The sequence below is a fragment of the Leucoraja erinacea genome, unplaced genomic scaffold (assembly GCF_028641065.1).
Source record: "Leucoraja erinacea ecotype New England unplaced genomic scaffold, Leri_hhj_1 Leri_81S, whole genome shotgun sequence".
NCBI classification, from domain to species: domain Eukaryota; kingdom Metazoa; phylum Chordata; class Chondrichthyes; order Rajiformes; family Rajidae; genus Leucoraja; species Leucoraja erinaceus.
In genome coordinates, this window is record NW_026576751.1 from 7,683 (window position 1) to 26,859 (window position 19,177).

Consider the following 19,177-nt stretch of genomic DNA (forward strand, 5'->3'; position numbering starts at 1 on the left):
TGGAAGATACTAGCATTGCTAACAGATGGGCTGGATGGCAGAGCGCAAAGAGTTGCAATAAAAGGTGCTTTTTCAGGTTGGCTGCCAGTGACTAGTGGAGTTCCGCAAGGGTCAGTGCTGGGGCCGCTTCTCTTCACGTTGTATATTAATGATTAAGATAAGGGAATTGAAGGCTTTGTGGCCAAGTTTGCAGATGATGCTAAGATAGGTGAAGGGGCAGGCAGTGTAGAGGAAGCAATGACTCTGCAGAACGTCTTAGACAGGTTAGGAAAGGTGTTGTATTTTGGGATGTCTAACAAGGGTAGGACCTGCACAGGTAGGCCTTTGGGAGTGTTGTAGAGCAGAGGGATCTAGGAGGTGTGAGCTATAGGGAGAGGTTGAGTAGGCTGGATCTCTATTCCTTGGAGTGTAGGAGGATGAGGAGTGAACTTATAAAGGTGCATAAAATCATGAGAGGAATAGATCGGATAGATGCACACAGTCTCTTGCCCAGAGTAGGAGAATCGAGAACCAGAGGACATAGATTCAAGGCGAAGGGGATAAGATTTAATAGGAATCTGAAGGGTAACTTTTTCATACAAAGGGTGGTGGGCGTATGGAACAAGCTGCCAGAGGAGGTAGTTGAGGCTGGGACTATCCCATCGTTTAAAAAACAATTAGACGGGTATATGGATCGGAAGTAGTGTAGCTGGGACATTGTTGGCCAGTGTGAACAAGTTGGGCCAACGTTCCACAGGGCTCGGTGTTGGGGACGTTACTCTTCGCATTGTATATTAATGATTTGGACGAGGAGATTTGTGGCCAAGTTTGCAGATGATATGAAGATAGGTGGAGGGGCAGGTAGTGTAGAGAAAGCAGGGACCCTGCAGAAGGACTTGGACAGGTTGGGAGAGTGAGTAGAGAAGTGGCAGATGGAATATAGTGTAGCAAAGTGTGGAGTCGGGCATTTTAGTAGTAGGAATAAAGGCGTAGTCTATTTTCTAAAAGGGGTGAGAATCCAGAAATCGGAGGTCTAAAGGGACTTGGGAGTGCTGGTGCAGGATTCCCAAAATGTTAATTTGCAAGTGGAATTAGTAGTAAAGAAGGCAAACGCATTAGAATACAAAAACAGGGATGTACTGCCGAGGTTCTATAAAGCGCTGGTCAGGCCACATTTGGAGTATTGTCAGCAAATTTGGGCACCATATCTGAGGAAGGATGTGCTAGCTCTGGAGAGGGTCCAGAGCAGGTTTACAAAAATGATTCCAGGAATGGGTAGGTTAACCTATGATGAGCGTTTGACAGCACTGGACCTGTACTTGCTGGAGGTTAGAAGAATGAGGACATACATGTGAGAAAAGGGTTGATAGAGATGGTTGATTTATACTAGAACTCTGAAATATAACTTAGAAAGAAATAAGGTGTCAGCAGAAGCCAGACTGCTAGTAGAATAGAAAGTAACGATATAAAGAACAGAGAGAAATTCTAGATAAAAAGTAGCAATAGAAAGACTTCAGCAGGAGTTTTTAAGGAAAATAGAACAAAGGCAAGAAGGACACGAGGTCACGCTCAACTACGCATGCTTGATGAGATTACATGAATATTAAATCACGCCCACTATGACAAGATGCCTAATTTAAATGCACATGCGATGCATGATAGGGGAGGTGTCTTTGACGTTCTCGTGGGAATCTGGACTTTATGTCATGATTGGAAGAAGCTCAATGGGGAGGGATGAGGGTGTGACAATAGTGAACTGAAATGTATAAAAATAGAAGACATCCCGATCCTTGGTGTGTCTCTAGAGGGCGACAGAGGGGCACCCTTTTCTGCGCAGAAATGTAATAAATGAGATAAACTTGTTTCTCTGACTTTGTCTCTGAGCATTTGTGAATTTGAATCTCACAACTTTGGGGGCTCGGTTTCCGGGATCAAATACTCCGGACAGCTGACGGAAGTAGACGGACGAAGCGAAGGTGCACCCTGCTGAGTTCAGCGGTCTCAGACTCCTTGCTTGCCGTCAGCTGTTTGAGCAGTAGTATCCGGACCACACAGAGACGCGAGAAACAAGTGATAACAAGTGGGAGTAGTTGGAAATCGTGAAAAATCAATCGAGCAATTCCAGTGCACGGAACCCAGGTAGGAAAATTACTATTCAGTACTTCCTGGGTGATTGAGAATGAATGATGAACACGGGCAAGGAAGGTATGATGAACACGGTATTAAGAATATAAGACCTTGTAGTTAACGCCCTGAAAGATTCAGGGGTCTGTACGGGCAAGGCAGGGATGATAAACACGGTGTTAAGAAAAAGGGAGGGGGAAAGGCTGTAGGCCAAATCCTCGCATTCTGCCCAAAAGTCCGTTGGGGCAAATGCAGAGCCGCAGGGGGCCAAAATACCCAGGGAAGAGAGAAGACAGGGGCCGGGGTGGACGAAGATCACCCGGCCACCAGGATGAGGAGTCAAAAGGTTGGAAGGGAAAGAGAAAGAAGATCGGGAAAAATTAGACCCCTGAGGGAGGTACCTAGGAGAGGACCCCAAGGGGGAAGGGGGTTTGTTAATGTCCCCTTAACCAGTACCGAAGTGAGGAACTTCAGGAAGGAGATGAAAAAGCCTCCTTGAAGATCCTTTAGGTCTGACAAGAACAGTTAGATCAATTCCTTGGGCCAAACACTTATACATGGGAGGAGTTGATGGCCTTCAAGGGTTAATCTCTTCACAGAAAGGAAAGACAAAAAAAATGAATAACCTATTTGAAGTAAGAATGGAACGAATGTGATTTGTATGTAAAAAACCGGTTTGGAATGAAAGAGGAAGTTAATATATGTGATAATTATTTTGTTTATTGCATTTGTAGATCACATTGTAAACGTTAGTAAAGTTAAAATAAACAAATTATAAAATTGAACACAGACGCCCCCCCATGGCAGAAACAAGAATTTCCACTGTAGTTAAAAACAAAGATCTTTGGTTAAAAATACTGCAAGCCGTGGAGGATTACGAAGAAGCTGTAAAATTAACTCTTCGTATCCTCGTACCTGAAAAAGGTGTAAAAGTTGTAAAAATCAGCTTTTGATTTTCTTTTAATCTTTTCTTGATGTTCTTTTAGATTTCTTGTCAGTAAAGTTAATTTGAAAAATTGTTACTAGTGATAGGAATTGGACATTTAAAATAATGGTGAATATGGATTGAAATAATTGGAAATAAGTTAATTGATAAAACATGACCAGCTTTTATGGTTTGTTGTTTTACGGTAGACATTCAAGATGAGGAACACAGAAAGAGAGAGAGAGAGAGACACACACACACAGACACACATACAGACACAGAAAGAGAGAGACAGACACAGAGAGAGAGATATACACACAGAGACACAGAGAGAGAGAGAGACAGACAGACAGAGAGAGAGAGAGAGAGAGAGAGAGAGAGAGAGAGAGAGAGAGACAGAGAGACAGAGACAGAGAAACAGAAGTAGGAGACGACAGGGTGACACAGATTATCCCTTGGGGCACCCATAAACTGAGAGGGCTAAAAAATAATAATAATAAATAAATAAATAAATAAATAAATAAAAAATAAAAAAAATACACCTCACCCTATATCCCTGATGGGGGAGGAAATGGATTAGGGCTTTGGAGGAGGAGAACGTGGGACGATTATTGGCCATGGAAGATTTGAAGGCACCATTGGTAAAAGTGATGGGAACTGCTAAATGGCACATAAAGATGGATGATGTAAATTGTTACAGCTGGCCGGCAAAAGACTACAAACATGGCCGCCGCTCACAAACTTACCGGCAACAGCGCCACCGTCAGGTCAGCTGCCGTCACTGCAGCCTGACTACCGGCCACAGTGCCATCTTCTGGTTGGATGCCGTCATTACCCACTTAAGGTGAACCCCAAGGAACAAAGGGGAAATACACAAGGAAAGGCAAATAATGTAGCCTATCTGGAAAACCAGCTGAAAAGGTGGAGAGTTGAAAATGAACAAGAAATAAAAGGCAACCAGTTGATGAACATTATATTATGAACTATTGTGGTGGAAGTCATTCTTCTTAAAGTCAAGCAGAATTGAAGGAGGTGGTGGGATTGTCATTTATTTCCAACCCCCGATTCAGCAAACAGTTGGTCTCTGCGGTCGATGTCAATGAACAAAGGACCTGGTTGAAAAGACTGAAATAAGTGATGAACTGACACAAGTGAGTCCTATGACGGAACCAAGCGGGGCCAGAGAATTACATGCCAATAATACATGTCTTGGGGAACTTTTCCTCGAAAAGTCCTATCAGGAGTGAAATTAATCTGGAGATAAGCCCTAACAGGACTGGGGTCCCCAAGAGAGAGAAAGGGATTTAAAGGAGGATGTCAAGAAAGGCTAGGATGAGGCTTTGCCTTCCATCACAGTGAGGAGGAGACTCACTGTGATGGATGTTTGTGTAAATTGTGTTGGTGTGTGTCTTGGTTCTTTTCTTGTAGGGCTGCAGAAACCAAGGTTCGAATGACAAATAAAAGGTATTGTATTGTATTGTATTGTAGGGTTTTTTTTTAAAATTAGATGATAAAGGCAGAGTTGGAAGGTATACCCTTAGAAAGTATTTGATGATGTGGACAATTTGTTGGTTTGTTCCACAAGTGAAGAGAGAGAGAGAAATACTTCAGAATATAAGACAGCGGATGATGACCTTGGGAAAGGCAGGATATAGTTCAGACTAGATTGGAATATGTTGAAATTGTATGGTGAAATGGAAAAAAAAGTACATGTCAAAGAAGTTAATTTAAAATGCAGATAAAGCAGCCGGAACAGCATCTGGAAGATATGTCTAGGGTAAGTCTGAATCGATTTAGGTATGAGCACTGTAGTGTTGTTTATGATGAATAAGGTAATTAAGAAACTCAGCACCCGCTGAGTTTCTCGAGCTTTTTTGTGTACCTTCGATTCTCCAGCATCTGCAGTTCCTTCTTAAACAAGGTAATTAAAGGTTTGGTAGACCTACAGAAATCAGCTTTGACAACGGATTGTTTTCATTTGATGAAAAGAATAAATGGAACATTGAAGGTTAAAATAAATAAAAATGTGTGTAATGCTCTGCCATTGGCACTGAAGAAATGTTGCATGCAAACTAACCAGCAGGTGGCACAATGGAGAAGTCCCAACAAGGGACCGAGTTTGGAACAGTTAAAGATAGAATTTTAAAAGTATATGAAACAGTTAATTATGATATACAAGTCTATTTATGAACAGGTAAAGTAAAAGCTGTCGGAGATGGACCAGGAGGAAGGACCCTTTAAACCTGAAGACAAGGTGTATGTATGAGTTTTCTAAATCACCGACCGATGTTCGTTTAGAAGGTTGAGATACCTAGTACAATTTCAATAATTACATGAGGGCTGTCCCGCAGGTACGAATAGATAATAGCCCTGAGGTAAGTGAACAGGAGGACAAAGAAGAGTAGAGTTTTAACAAGAACGTTGTTTGACATCAGTGGTGGGAAATAATGGAAAGGATACTAAAGACAATATTATAGGAATTTGGATAAATAGGGCAGGATTATGAAGAATTAGCATGGATTTGTGATTGTGATATTTGACTAATCTTGATTTTTTTTCCTTAAAAAAGAAGTTATTAGGGAAATTGATGAGGTTAAAGTGGTGAGCTTCAGTAAAGCCTTTGACACGGTTCAATAAGGAAATAAGATTGGTTAAGAAGAGGTTAGTAAGGAATAGCAAGATGGATTAAAAAGTGGCTGTATGGGAAATGTCAGAGAGTAATGGTGGATGGATGTTTGTCAGGTTGGAGGTCAGTGACTAGAGGGGTACCTCAGGGATGTGTGTTGGGTCCACTGTTGTTTGTCATGTGAATCAACAATATGGATGTTGGTGTGGTAAGATAGATTAAGAAATATGTAGATGATACTAAGATAGGTGGAGTTGTGAATAATGAAGTAGATTTTAAAAAATGTACAGAGAGAATTAGGTCATTTGGAAGAGTGGGTTGAAACATGACAGATGGGTTTAATGTTGATAAGTGTGAGGTGATACATCTTGGCAGGACAAATTCAAATTAGACTTACATGGTAAATGATCGTGAATTGAGCAATGAAGTTGAACAGAGGGATCTAGGAATAACTGTGCATAGTTCCCTGAAGGTGGAATCTCATGTAGATAGGATGGTATAGAACGATTTTGGTGTGTTGGCCTTTATAAATCAGAGCATTGTGTATAGAAGTTGGGTTGCAATGTTAAATTGTACAAGGTATTGGTGAGGTCAATTGTGGAGTATGGTGTATAATTTTGGTAGGCATAATTATAGGAAAAAGGTTAACAAAATAGAGAATACAGAGGAGATCAATTAGAATGTTGACTGGGTTTCAGCAACTAAGATGATTAACAACTAAGAGAAAGGTTGAACAAGTTAGGTCTTTATTATTTGGGAAAGATAGAAGGAATACCCACCATAGAGGGCAGTGATGTTTTCTTAAGGAACTATTTACTGGCAGTATCTCGTTCTATTACAGAATTAAAAACCAAGGGGCTGCTGGCACAGAGTCCCCATCTCGACTTTCCAATCCATTCTGTGAAAGCAGGGAACTGGGATCTTGTAAAATCATGGAAGGAAGAAAAGCTGCAACCTAAGTGGACTGGACCCTACCTTGTGTTATTAATCACCGAGACAGCAGTACGAAGAAAAGAAAAAGGGTGGACACACGCAAGCCGATTTAAGGGTCCTGTGGAGGCCCCACCAGACAATATCAGCCCATGGACTGTGCGTGAAGGGAAGGAACCATTGACTTTGTGCCTATTCGGATGTTGTATCATTCCCTGCGCACGGGGGCTGGCTCAGCTTGATAGAGACAGCCCTGACAAAGAACAGCGCCGTCATGATGGCCTTCAGAACACAGTATGACTAGCGAGAGGAGGATAGGGAGGCGAAGAATCTGCTAGCACTAGAAAAGGAGGATATGGTATAAATCAAAAGTTGCGTAGCAAAAAGAAAAATGGTGGATTGTGAGAAAAGGGTTAATAGAGATGGTTGATTTATACTAGAACTCTGAAATATAACTTAGAAAGAAATAAGGTGTCAGCAGAAGCCAGACTGCTAGTAGAATGGAAAGTAACGATATAAAGAACAGAGAGAAATTCCAGATAAAAAGTAGCAATAGAAAGACTTCAGCAGGAGTTTTAAAGGAAAATAGAACAAAGGCAAGAAGGACACGAGGTCACGCTCAACTACGCATGCTTGATGAGATTACATGAATATTAAATCACGCCCACTATGACAAGATGCCTAATTTAAATGCACATGCGATGCATGATAGGGGAGGTGTCTTTGACGTTCTCGTGGGAATCTGGACTTTATGTCATGATTGGAAGAAGCTCAATGGGGAGGGATGAGAGTGTGACAATAGTGAACTGAAATGTATAAAGATAGAAGACATCCCGATCCTCGGTGTGTTTCTAGAGGGCGACAGAAGGGCACCCTTTTCTGCGCAGAAATGTAATAAATGAGATAAACTTGTTTCTCTGACTGTCTCTGAGCATTTGTGAATTTGAATCTCACATACAGAATAGTGAAAGGCTTGGACAGAGTGGATATGGAGAGGATATTTCCACAAGTGGGAGAATCTAGGACCAGAGGCCATAGCCCCAGACATTTAGATTCTAGGACTAGAGGTCATAGCCTCAGAATTAAAGGATGTTCCTTTAGGAAGGAGATAATAATAATAATAATACATTTTATTTATGGGCGCCTTTCAAGAGTCTCAAGGACACCTTACAAAAATTTAACAAGTAGAGGAAAAACATGTAAGCGGAATGAAATAAATAGTAGAGACATGACTAGTACACAAATTAAAGACAGAATTCAATTCAAAACACAATATGAGGCAATTCAAGCACAGATGAAAAGGGAGGGGGACGTGGGGCTAAGGATAGGCAGAGGTGAAGAGATGGGTCTTGAGGCGGGACTGGAAGATGGTGAGGGACACAGAATTGCGGATCAGTTGGGGGAGGGTGTTCCAGAGCCTGGGAGCTGCCCTGGAGAAGGCTCTGATGAGGAGTAATTTCTTTAGTCAGAGGACGGTGAATCTGTGGAATTCTTTGCTACAGAAGGCTGTAGAGGCCAAGTCAATGGATATTTTTCTGACAGAGTTAGATAGATTGTTGATTAGTATGGGTGTCAAAGGCAGCAGAATTGGGTTGGGAAGGAGAGTTAGATTAGCCATGATTGAATGCCTGAGTAGACTTGATGGGCCGAATGGTCTGATTCTGGTCCTATAATTTATGACCTTATGACCTGTTCACACGAGGGTCATCGAGTGATACTGCGTGTAAACAGGCCATTCGGCCCAACTTGCCCACACCGGCCAACATGTCCCAGCTACACTAGTCCCAACTGCCAGCATTTGGCCCATATCCCTCCAAACCTGTCCTATCCATGTACCTGTCTAACTCTTTCTTAAATGTTGGGATAGTCCCTGCCTCTGAAATGTTGGGATAGTTATCTCCTCTGGAAGCTTCTTCCCTGCATTTAACACCATTTGTGTAAAAACGCTACTCCTCAAATTCCTATTCAATCTTTTCCATCTCAGCAATGTCTTATTCAACTGCAACATGACCTCCTAACTTCTATACTCAATACTCTGATGATGGCCAATGTGTCAAAATCCTATTTGACCACCTTATCTACCTGTGACTCAAACTTCAAGGAACCTGCACCTGCACTCCTAGATCCCTCTGCTCTACAACACCTCCCAGAGACCTACCATTTACTGTGTAGGTCCTGCCCTTGTTCGACATCCCAAAATGCACCATCTCTCATTTCTCTATATTAAATTCCATCAACCATTCCTCTGCCCACCTGGCCAATTGATCAAGATCTTGTCGAATGCCTTACTGAAATCCATGTACACAACATATACAGCTCTGCCCTCATCGATCCTTTTGGTCACATCTTCAAAAAAATCAATAAGATATGTGATTTGTGTCTCCTGCTTCAGCTCCTGACTAGCGTACTGTACATCTGACAATAGACAATAGACAATAGGTGCAAGAGTAGGCCATTCGGCTCTTCGAGCCAGCACTTCCATTCAATGTGATCATGGCTGATCATCCTCAATCTGGAGCTGAAGATGGTCTCACTGAGGATCATCCATGGTGCTGAGGACATTGTGGATGGCATGTAGAGTGAGCTGGTCACCCTGTAAACAATGGGTAGAAATGCAGTGGGTGCCCACCAGGGATCAGTGGGCACAGGCGGGTGGTGCAGGAGACCCCTGTGGCCGTCCCTCTGTTAAACTGGTAGACCATGTTGGATACGTTTGGGGGCAGCCTCTTTGGGATGGGAAGAAACGGGCATGTTTGTGGCACTGAGACTAGCTCAGCTGCACAATGAGCGAGGACAAAGATCAGCAAAGCTGCTGTAAATAGGGGCTCAATTGTAAAGGGAGCAGTTGGATGAACAAGACCCTTGAATTTTGTGTTGTCGTCCTGGTGACAGGTATATGAATATCTCAAAGGGGTTGCAGTACATTCGCATCAGCGAGGATAACCAATCAATCAGTGGTTGTAATACACGTCACTACTAATGACATGTAAATAAGGGATCAATGGCAACAGGATGGAATTGTCAGTTACAGAGAGTGGTGGTGCACAAAGAAGGTGCTATTCCTTGGAGTGCAGGAGGCTGAGGTGTGATCTTATAGAGGTGAATATAATCATGAGGGGATAGTGTGAATGCACTGTCTTTACCCAGGGTAAAGGAATCAAGAACCAGAGTTGTTTGGTTTAAGATGAGAGGGGAAAGATTTAATAGGAGCCTGATGGACAACTTTACATTCAGGGGCTAGTGAGAACATGGAATGCATTGCCAGAGGGGGTAGTTAGGGCAAGTACTATAACAATATCTAAAATACATTTGGACAGGTACATGGATAGAAAAGGTTCAAAGGGATATGGGCCAAATGTGAGAAAATCGGACTCGCTACTATAATCAGTATCTTTGTCGATATAAACATATTACATAGAAACATAGAAAATAGTTGCAGGAAGCCATTCGGCCCTTCGAGCCAGCACCGACATTCTTTGTGATCACGGCTGATCGTCCCCAATCAATAACCGGTACCTGCCTTCTCCCCATATCCCTTGATTCCACTAGCCCCTAGAGCTCTATCTAACTCTCTCTTAAATCCATCCAATGACTTGGCCTCCACTGCCCTCTGTGGCAGAGAATTCCACTAATTCACAACTCTCTGGGTGAAAACGTTTTCTCTCACCTCAGTCATAAATAGCTTCCCCTTTATTCAAAGACTGTAGCCCCCTGGTTCTGGACTCGCCCAACATTGGGAACATTTTTCCTGCATCTAGCTTGTCCAGTTCTTTTATAATTTTATATGTTTCTATAAGATCCCCCCTCACCCTTCTAAACTCTAGAGAATACAAGCCCAGTCTTTTCAATCTTTCCTCATATGATAGTCCCGCCATCCCAGGGACGATCAATCTCGTGAACCTACGCTGCACTGCCTCAATCACAAGGATGTCCTTCCTCAAATTCGGAGAACAAAACTGGACACAATAATCCAGATGTGGTCTCACCAGAGCCCTATACAAGTTTTTTTTTTGAGATAAGTTTTTTTGGCCTTCCATCACAGCGATGTGATGGATGTTTATGTAAATTATGTTGTGTCTTGGGTCTATTTGTTTGTAATGTATGGCTGCAGAAACGGCATTTCGTTTGGACCTCAAGGGGTCCAAATGACAATTAAATTGAATCTTGAATCTTGAACTGCAGAAGAACCTCTTTACTCCTATACTGAAATCCTCTTGTTATGAAGGCCAACATTCCATTAGTTTTCTTCACTACCTGCTGTACCTGCACGCCAACTTTCAGTGACCCGTGTACAAAGACGCCCAGGTCTCACTGCATCTCCCCCTTACCTAACCTAACCTAACCCCATTGAGATAATATCTGCCCCCTTATTTTTGCCGCCAAAGTGGATAACCTCCCATTTATCTATATTATACTGCATCTGCCACGCATCTGCCCACTCACTCAATCTATCCAGGTCACCTTGCAACCTCCTAACATTCTCTTCACAGTTTACACTGCCACCCAGCTTTGTGTCATCCGCAATCTTGCTAGTGTTGCTCATAATTCCCTCTTCCAAATCATTAATATATATGGTAAACAATTGCGGCCCCAACACCGAGCCTTGCGGCACTCCACTCGCCACTGCCTGCCATTCTGAAAAGGGCCCGTTCACTCCTAATCTTTCCTTCCTGTCTGCCAACCATTTTCTATCCATGTCAACACCCTACCCCCAATACCATGTGCTCTAATTTTAGTCACCAGTCTCCCGTGCGGGACATTATCAAAGGCTTTCTGAAAGTCTAGATACACTGGCACCCCTTCATGCATTTTACTTGTTACTTTATTGGGCTGAAGGTAGACACAAAAAGCTGGAGTAACTCAGCGGGACAGGCAGAATCTCTGGAGAGAAGGAATGGGTGATGTTTTGGGTCGAGACCCTTCTTCAGACTTGCCTAAAGGGTCTGTTACCATGCTGTATGACACTAATCAGGCCCTTTGGCCAACCATGTCCATACATCTTTGCCCATATACATTAATCCATTTGCCTGCATTAGATTTGTATCCTTCCATGCATTACGGAGCAGAATCATGAGCAGGACCTTCAAGATTGTAATCTCTGCATTGCTTCTGGTGTCACATGCTCCTGAATATAGGAATACAAAGATGGGCCAGATGAATATGTGGCCAAAGCGATGGTGTAGGAAGGATGGCTGGATGTTGGGACACAGACATTTCTGGAGTGGGTGCAGCCTATACAAGCAGGTCAGTTTGCACCTGAATGGGGCAAGGACAAATATCCTTGCTGACAGTTTTACTCCTACTTTGGGAAGGTTTGAAAGTAATTTGGTCGGGGGAACTGGGACTTAGACTAGATGTGTGATTGAGGTCAAGTTTCAGTCAATTGTAGAAACACCAGGTCAGTCATTAGCTAGAACAGAGATGGTCATGATGTTGTACATGGTAGCATGATCGTCAAATTTGCTGACGACACTACTGTAGTCGGACTTATTTCAAAGGGAGACGAGGCAGCTTACAGAGAGGAAGTCCTGAAGTTGACAACCTGGTGCTCAGAAAACAATCTGGCTCTGAACACCAGGAAAACAAAAGAGCTCATTGTCGACTTCAGGAGGCACAGCACCGACTTAGCCCCCCTACACATCAACGGCGAGTGTGTGGAGAGGGTCAATACCTTCCGGTTTCTCGGCGTCCATATCGCTGCTGATATCTCCTGGACGGACAACACGACAGCGGTCATCAAGAAGGCTCAGCAGCGGCTGCACTTCCTGAGAGTCCTCAGGAAGCACAACCTGGACTCTAACCTGCTGCTCGTCCATCGAGAGCCTGCTGACATACTGCATTACAGCATGGTATGGCAGCTGCACCATGGCAGACAGGGAGAGGCTTCAGAGGGTAACTAGGACAGCGCAGAGGATCATTGGCTGCCCTCTCCCCTCCCTGATGGACATCTACACCTCCCGCTGCCTTAACAGGGCAAAGAAGATCATCAAAGACAGCTCCCATCCTGCGTTTGGACTGTTCGACCTGCTGCCCTCTGGAAGGCGCTATAGGTGCATCAAATCCAGGACAAATAGACTCAGAAATAGTTGCTTTCCGAGAATTATAACTACTATTAATTCTAATTCACACATGCACTGACTTCACTGCCCAACACCACGGACTTCCATCTGTTTATATGTATATATGTATGTAGCACCGCAGAAATTGTGCACCTATCCCCCCCCCCATTCCCCCCCCCCCTTCTCCCTTCTGTTTTTTGTTTTTCTGTCTCTTGTTTTTTGTGCTAAGTTGTATGTATGCACCGAGTACGAGCAGCTTTCAGTTTCACTGTACATGTATAGTGACAATAAATGGCATATCACATGAAATGAAATGAAATGATTCAAATTATTGTCATTGTCAGTGTACAGTACAGAGACAACGAAATACATCACATGAGATGGTCAAATTACATCTATTTTGTTGTAAAGATTCTGACCAGTAAAGCAGATGAACTTAGTGCTGATCAGCATGTGGGTATATGGTATTTTTGCAATCACTGAGACAAAGTTGAAAGACCAGTAACTCAATGTTAAAAGGTATAGAAGTTCCAGGCATGACAAGGACAGTGTAAGAGGAGAGAGCTTTGCATTATTTGTGAAGGACATCATCATTGCACTAATGGGGAGGATGATTTAGCAGGCACTTCAAATGCAACAATATGGGAAGAGGTTAAAAAAGGAGGGGAGTAGATTCCCGATAGTTAGCAGAAGAGAGAGGAGCAAACGTCAAGGAAAAGTGTAGAGAGAAATTGTATTGGAATAATCGGGGATTTGAATTTCCCCAGTATTAAGGAGATCATCTTCATGAGATAGAATTACAGAGGGTAGAGTTTTTAAAGTGTATCCAATAAATCTTTTTGTGCCAGTAGATAGTCCACCTATGGATGGGGCCATGCTGGGCGTAGTCCTATGGAATGGTCAGATAAATGGGTGACGTGTCAGTTGGTGAGCTCTTTGCCATTAGTGGCCGTATCTCAGTAAGTTTCTGTTTGGGTTTAAACCACAGCAGCAGCACTTTGACTTCACAATCCCTCCCAACACGGTTGCTCCCACTTCTATACCTCCGTCGTGGCAATCCCACAGCAACTGCCGGTCTCCGTTCCCTATCTTGGCCTTACCTCTCACGAGAGCTGTGTCTGTGGCTCCGCTCACACGATCTAACCGCTCACACTTTGCCAGAAATAACATTGGAAGGTGAGTGAACTGAACACCAGAGACAGCACTGAATAAGTGTAACACAGATCAATAGACAGCAAAACGCACAGTGACTGATTACCAGCTCCTTCCTTCAGTGTCCCGCACAGGTGAGTGGCTGCTTCAGGTTGTCAGTGTGACTTCTGCTCAGATTGTGCCTGGTATTACTGACAGCTTCAGTGCTTTCAGTTTCACCACAATCACACCCTTTTCACAGAAATCATGTGACTGTCCCTATGGGGTTTGATTTGCAATAACAATGAGCAGATGGAGATTATTGATGGGATGTATGAGGTCTAGGTTGCCTTGCTCATCAGCAAAGATCATAGAGTGGAGCAAGATAGACAACTCCTGCAAAATCAAATGGACTGACGTATAGTACACGACGGAGCGTAACTACCGCCATTTCAGTAAACCCGACTTTAGATATGCCTCTCGCAGTGTAATCACTGTTGCGGGGGAACAGTTTGTGTTTACTATGTTTATAGTATGTTTATAGTATCTTTGCTTGGAGCCCTGCACACAGACTGCGAATCGAGCCACCCCCCCCTCCCCCCCTACCCCATAGTGCAACACTCACAGACTCTGCTACCAGAAGGCAGACTATTAAATCAATCCTGAGTCTAACACTGTCACTACACAGACTCTGCTAACCAGATCTAATGATCTTTGCTCATCAATCACTGAAAGTAAGCAACAGGTACAGCAGGCAGTGAAGAAAGCCAATGGCATGTTGGCCTTCATAACAAAGTCAGGAGCAAAGAGGTCCTTCTGCACTTGTACAGGACCCTGGTGAGACCACACCTGGAGTATTGTGGAAACATCGAAAATAGGTGCAGGCGGCCATTCGAGCCAGCACCACCATTCATTGTGATTATGGCTGATCGTCCCCAATCAATAACCCGTACCTGCCTTCTCCCCATATCCTTTGATTCCACTAGCCCCTAGAGCTCTATCTAACTCTCTCTTAAATCCATCCAATGACTTGGCCTCCACTGCCCTCCATGGCAAGGGAATTCCATAAATTCGCAACTCTCTGGGGAAAACATTTTTTCACACCCGTCTTAAATGGCTTCCCCTTTATACTAAGACTGTGTACCCTGGTTCTGGACCCGCCCAACATTGGGAACATTTTTCCTGCATCTAGCTTGTCCAGTCCTTTTATAATTTTATATGTTTCTATAAGATACCCCGTCATCCTTCGACACCCCAGTGAATACAAGCCTAGTCTTTTCAATCTTTCCTCATATGACAGTCCCGCCATCCCAGGGATCAATCTCATGAACCAAAAGCTGCACTGCCTCAATCACAAGGATGTCCTTCCTCAAATTAGGGGACCAAAACAGAACACAATACTCGAGGTGAGGTCTCACCAGAGCCCTATACAACTGCTGAAGAACCTCTTTACTCCTATACTGAAATCCTCTTGTTATGAAGGCCAACATTCCATTAGCTTTCTTCACTGCCTGCTGTACCTGCACGCCATCTTTCAGTGACTGGTGTACAAGGACGCCAAGGTCTCGCTGCACCTCCCCCTTGCCAAACCAAACCCAATTGAGATAATAATCTGCCCCCTTATTTTTGCCGCCAAAGTGGATAACCTCACATTTATCTATATTATACTGTATCTGCCATGCATCTGCCCACTCACTCAACCTGTCCAGGTCACATTGCAACCTCCTAACATCCTCTTCACAGTTTCCACTGCCACCCAGTTTTGTGTCATCCGCAAACTTGCTAGTGTTGCTCATAATTCCCTCTTCCAAATCGTTAATATATATGGTAAACAGTTGCGGCCCCACCACCGAGCCTTGCGGCACTCCACTCGCCACTGCCTGCCATTCTGAAAAGGGCCCGTTCACTCCTACTCTTTGCTTCCGGTCTGCCAACCAATTTTCTATCCATGTCAACACCCTACCCCCAATACCATGTGCTCTAATTTTAGTCACCAATCTCCCGTGCGGAAACTTATCAAAGGCTTTCTGAAAGTCTAGATACACTACATCCACTGGCATCCCTTCATGCATTTTACTTGTTACTTTATTGGGCTGAAGGTAGACACAAAAAGCTGGAGTAACTCAGCGGGACAGGCAGAATCTCTGGAGAGAAGTTAATGGGTGATGTTTCTGGTCGAGACCCTTCTTCAGACTTGCCTAAAGGGTCTGTTACCGTGCTGTATGACACTAATCAGGCCCTTTGGCCAACCATGTCCATATATCTTTGCCCATATACATTAATTCATTTGCCTGCATTAGATTTGTATCCTTCCATGCATTACATAGCAGAATCATGAGCAGGATCTTCAAGATTGTAATCTCTGCATTGCTTCTGGTGTCACATGCTCCTGATTATAGGAATACATAGATAGGCCAGATGAATGTGTGGCCAAAGGGATGGTGTAGGAGAGATGGCTGGATGTTGGGACATAGACATTTCTGGAGTGGGTGCAGCCTGTACAAGCAGGTCAGTTGCACCTGAATGGGGCAAGGTCCAATATCCTTGCTAGCAGTTTTACTCCTATTGTTGGGAATGTTTGAAACTAATTTGGTCAGGGGGAAATGGGACTTAGACTAGATGTGTGATTGGGGGTAAGTTTAAGTCAAATGTAGAAACGCTAGGTCAGTCATTAGGTAGAACAGACATGGGAATGATGTTGTACATAGTAGAACGAGAAGGTCAAATTGCATCTATTTTGTTGTAAAGAATCTGACCAGTAAAGCAGATGAACTAAGTGCGGATCAGCATGTTGGTGTATGGTATTTTTGCACTCACTGAGACTAGTTGGAAGACTAGTAACTCAATGTTAAAAAGTATAGAAGTTCCAGACATGACAAGTGCAGTGTAAAAGAGGAGAGAACATTGCATTATCTGTGAAGGACATCATCATTGCACTAATGGGGAGGATGATTTAGCAGGCACTTCAAGTGCAACAATATGGGTAGAGGTTAAAAAAGGAGATTAGATTCCCAACAGTTAGTAGAAGACAGAGGAGCAAATGTCAAGGAAAATTGCAGAGAGAAATTGTATTGGAATAATAGAGGATTTGAATTTCCCCAGTAGTAAGTGGGATCATCTTCATGAGATAGAATTACAGAAGGTAATGTTTTTAAAGCGTATCCAAGAATGTTTTTTGTGCCAGAAGATAGATATTCCACCTATGGATGGGGCTATGCTGGGCGCAGTCCTATGGAATGGTCAGATAAATGGGTTAAGTGTCAGTTGTTGAGCACTTTGCTATTAGTGGCCATATCTCAGTAAGTTTCAGTTTGGGTTTAAACCTCAACAGCATCAGTTTGACTTCACAATCCCTCCCAACACGGTCGCTCCCACTCTACCTGGCCCTCCTTCTATTCCTCCGTCGTGGTAATCCTACAGCTGCTGCCGTTCTCCGTCCCCTCTCTTGTCCACAGCGATGTGATGGATGTTTATGTAAATTGTGTTGTGTCTTGGGTCTATTTGTTTGTAATGTATGGCTGCAGAAACGGCATTTCGTTTGGACCTCAAGGGGTCCAAATGACAATTAAATGTATCTTGTATCTCTTGTATCCTTACCTCTCATGAGAGTTATGTCTGTGGCTCCGATCACACGATCTCACACTCTGCCAGAAATAACATTGGAAGGTGAGTGAACTGAACACCAGAGACAGCACTGGATAAGTGTAACACAGACCAATAGACAGCAAAACGCACAGTGACTGATTACTAGCTCCTTCCTTCAGTGTCCCGGACAGGTGAGTGGCTGCTTCAGGTTGTCGGTTTGACTCCTGCCAAGGTTGTGCCTTGTTTTACTGACAGCTTGAGTGCTTTCAGTTTCACCACAACCACACCCTTGGCTTTTCACAGAAATCATGTGACTGTCTCTGAGGGGTTTGATTTGCGTAACAAGTAGCGGATGGGGATTATTGATGGGGATGTACAACGAGATCTAGGGGTCCTTGCTCATCAGTCACTGAAAGTAAGCATGCAGGTACAGCAGGCAGTGAAGAAAACCAATGGCATGCTGGCCTTCATAACAAGTACAGGAGCAAAGAGGTCCTTCTATAGTTGTACATGGTCCTGGTGAGACCACGCCTGGAGTATTGTGTGCAGTTTTGGTGTCCAAATTTGAGGAAGGACATTCTTGCTGTTAAGGGAGTGCAGCGTAGGTTCATGATGTTAATTTCTGTGATGGCGGGACTGTCATATGTTAGACAATGGACAATAGGTGCAAGAGTAGGCAATTCGCCCCTTTGAGCCAGCACTGCTATTCACTGTGATCATGGCTGCTCATCTACATTCAGTACCCGTTCCTGCCTTCTCACCATATCCCTGGACTCTGCTATCTCAAAGAGCTCTATCTCTATCTAACTCTCACTTGAAAGCATCCAGAGAAATGGCCTCCACTGCCCTCTGAGGCAAAGAATTCCACAGATTCACAACTGTGTGTCCAATCCCTTAATAATCTTATGTTTCAATAATATCCCCTCTCTTCCTTCTAAATTCCAGAGTATACAAGCCCATCCGCTCCATTCTATCAACATATGACAGTCCCACCATCCCGGTTATTATCCCTATACAAATGCAGAAGGAACTCTTTGCTCCTATACTCAACTCCTCTTGTTATGAAGGCCAACATGCCATTTGCTTTCTTCACTGCCTGCTGCAACTGCATGCTTACTTTCAGTGAGTGATGAACAAGGACCCCCAGATTTCTTTGTACTTCCCTTTTGCCACCAAATTGGATAACCTCACATTTATCCACATTAAATTGCATCTGCATGCATCCGCCCACTCACCCAACCTGTCCAAGTCACCCTGCATCCTGAAAGCATCCTTCTAACAGTTCACACTGCCACCCAGCTTTGTGTCATCTGCAAATTTGCTAATGGTACTTTAAATCCCTTCATCTAAATCATTGATGTATATTGTAAATAGCTGCGGTCCCTTGCGGTACCCCACTAGTCACTGCCTGCCATTCTGAAAGGGACACGTTAATCCCTACTCTTTGTTTCCTGAGTGCCAACCACTTCTCTATCCGTCAGCACCCTACCCCCCAATACAATGTGCCCTAATTTTGCCCACTAATCTCCTATGTACGACCTTTTCAAATGCTTTCTGAAAGTCCAGGTACACTACATCCACTGGCTCTTCGTTGTCCATTTCCTAGTTACATCCTCAAAGAATTCCAGATTCCCCCGTAATGGAGGCAGAGAGATCAAGTAAGAGGAAAGGGGTCAACGATAGTCCAGATGAATTTGAAGGCAGGGAAGAAGTTAGTGGTGAAGTTAATGAAGTTCATGAGTTCAGCACGGTAGCAGGGGGCAGCCCCGATGCAGTCGTCGATATCATAGAGTCATAGAGAGGTACAGTGTGGAAACA

General features: G+C 43.7%; 1 long non-coding RNA gene across 2 annotated transcripts; it reads left to right on the forward strand.

The window, feature by feature from the left end:
* The first annotated feature begins 759 nt into the window (after positions 1–759).
* LOC129694840 (uncharacterized) lies at positions 760–7,497 on the forward strand. Of its 2 annotated transcripts, none has more exons than XR_008723051.1 (2): positions 760–2,118; positions 5,223–7,497. It is a non-coding gene; the product is annotated as an uncharacterized LOC129694840 (long non-coding RNA). The 2 variants fall into 2 exon arrangements; XR_008723052.1 differs by lacking the exon at positions 760–2,118 and adding an exon at positions 3,568–4,179.
* Positions 7,498–19,177: the final 11,680 nt, after the last annotated feature.